Source organism: Hemiscyllium ocellatum, chromosome 20 (assembly GCF_020745735.1).
Source record: "Hemiscyllium ocellatum isolate sHemOce1 chromosome 20, sHemOce1.pat.X.cur, whole genome shotgun sequence".
NCBI lineage: Eukaryota > Metazoa > Chordata > Chondrichthyes > Orectolobiformes > Hemiscylliidae > Hemiscyllium > Hemiscyllium ocellatum.
In genome coordinates, this window is record NC_083420.1 from 46272769 (window position 1) to 46275460 (window position 2692).

The 2692-nt window shown below is 43.6% G+C and overlaps 1 protein-coding gene across 1 annotated transcript in view; it reads right to left on the reverse strand.

Moving 5' to 3' along the window:
- The window catches only part of LOC132825488 (uncharacterized protein C7orf50 homolog), a 408037-nt gene that overhangs the window by 291337 nt on the left and 114008 nt on the right, over positions 1-2692 (reverse strand). The window lies entirely within an intron of this gene.

A 2692-nucleotide genomic window follows, 5' to 3' on the forward strand; every position in this document is an offset into this window, starting at 1 on the left:
CCTCCCATTTACAGAATCCATCTACCAGGCCCACTGTCAAGGAAAGGTCACCAGCATTCCCAAAGATCCATCCCACCCTGACAATGATTTCTACAACCTCTACCATCGGGGAGAAGGTACAGAAGCCTGGACACACACACCAGCCTGTTTCATAACAGTTTCTACCCTACTGTTGTTAGAATACTGAATGGACTCTCAAACTCTTAACATTTGCCTATACCTGTGTTTTTGTTTTTTGCCACTGTTTACCTATTATTTACTCATCTATGCTACTTAACTACGTTATCTGCCTGTATTGCTCACAAGACAAAGCTCTTCACTGTGCCTTGGACACGTGACAATAAATTCAAATCAATTCAAACAGATTATACTGCAGCCTAAACGTCAACCATGGTTTAATTTGTGTAGCACCCCTCCCAGAGAGGAAAGGTTGTAGGTTCAAGTCCCACTGCAGCTAACATTTCAATGCAGAACACAGTGTCCTGCAATAGCAAAGATGCTGTCTTTCAAATGAAAATAAATGACACTTTAAACCACAAGTACTCTCACGTGGATGTAAAACATCACAAAATACTAAATGATGAACAAGAATATTCTTGTTAATTATTAGCTAATTAGTGACTTATTGAGTCAATAGCCCCAATGCCTTTAATTCAAAAAAGCAAGGTCTTAATGAGGATACAGAATTGGTTGAGTGTGCTGCACACTCTTAGATCCTACTGCACAACCTCCTCTTCCTACCTCCTTAAAAATAACCAGGCCTCCACGCCAACTATCACATTCATTCATTGGTGGTCCCTCGTAGACTAGGATGACACTCTCCCACTCTCAGAGTGCGTCTGCTGGATGCTGCACAGACTGATGCAGCTTTTGCAGACTCTGTCACACCTGGGACAGAAGATGGTGGCAGAAAGAGGTTGATGGGATATTGGTATGACAGCGCTCTCCTTATGTTGCTTTCATCTGATGCCCAGTCTCGAGGTGCTTGATGCCTCCTCGGATGCTCCTCCTCCACTTTGGATGGTCGTGGGTCAGTGATTCCCAGGTGTTTGTGGGAATGCCGCACTTCACCAATGACGCCTTTGTGGGTATCCCGGAAGCACTTCCTATGTCCACCTGGGGCTCACCTACCACTTCGGAGCTGGGAGTAGAGCACTTACTTGGGGCATCTCGTGTCAGTCATATGAAGAACATGCCCAGCCCATCAAGGTGTGGGGGTGGGGGTGGGGGGTGGGGGGGGGGGTGGTCCGTGCCTCAATGCTAAGGATTTTGGCCTGGTTGAAGACGCTGGCACACTGCAAGAGGCACAAGTGCAGGCTGTAGCAATTCACCTCAATTCCCCACTCTGTTCACAAGATATGGAGTGGACCTTAGTATCTGATCTTTGCCTTTCTTAACACTTGTGCCTTGTACCCCTCGAACCCAAAGGCAGGACTAAGAATCTAAAACTTTCTGCACCACCTTTTCTCTTTTGTCCTGTTTCCTGGAATTGTAAAAGCAAAGTAAAAACATTTTAAAAATATTACCATGAAAAGATTCTGGTCTGTCAGTTTATTTGTGACAAAGGATTTGAATAAGTAACATATTATTGTCAGTTCCTAAGTCGCTTGGACATCTCTTTCTGTGACAAGTAATATGACATTGTTTATTCAGTGCTTCCTTTGCATTGCATTCAAATTGTCTTTGAAAATAAAGGTACTCTCAATTTTTAATGGTCAAACATACTCAATCATCGCAGTCATTGTCTTGGAATTCCTTTATAGCCAATTTTCTCATTTTTATCATGCTTGGTTCTTTTCAATTCTCACTTTTCCTTCTCAAGAAATCCATCCACGCTGTCACATTTTACAGCCAGACATGCCTCTGAAAGGGTGAGGTGTCATGAAGATTTTAATAGGGGAAGGCTTCACCAAAAACACAATGTTATGGAATCAATCATGAGTCACTTGGTTATCAGAGCTGAAAATGTGTTGCTGGAAAAGCACAACAGGTCAGGCAGCATCCAAGGAACAGGAAATTCGACGTTTCGGGCATAAGCCCTTCTTCAGGAATTCCAGAAGGGCTCATGCCCGAAACGTCGACTCTCCTGCTCCTTGGATGCTGCCTGACCTGCTGCGCTTTTCCAGCAACACATTTTCAGCTCTGATCTCCAGCATCTGCAGTCCTCACTTTCACTTGGTAATCACCCTATTTCCCATATCATCAGTTTGGCTTGATTATCAGGAAAAAATAAAAGCCAGTGCTGTGTGTCAAATTCTAGAGTTGCTCATTGACTTTTGCTTCATCAGCCCCGCCAACAAAATGTGTTAATTAAGGAAATATATTTATAGGCAGCATGCTTACAGGCTTTACCATTACTTGTCACTCCTGACAGTATCTGACATTCAAGTACACCTCATCAGTTCCCAAGGCTGACAGTGTACAGTTAATGTCATGATTTTTTCCATGGACTGTTTTAGTAACAATTTAGTCCCGTCTACGTCCAAATTTTCACCTAGTTTATAAGACACCAAGAGAGGCTGGTGTATTCTGCTCAAAGACAACTTCACCACCCCCCACCCTTCTTTCAGTTGCTAAGGATACAGCACAACAGAATAAACTAACTGCTGCAGTAGAGGAGGAGTGCTTAACTTAGCACTAGACTTATTTGATTCGCTGCTCTCCAATGCACCGGATACTGGCTGGAGCTCAG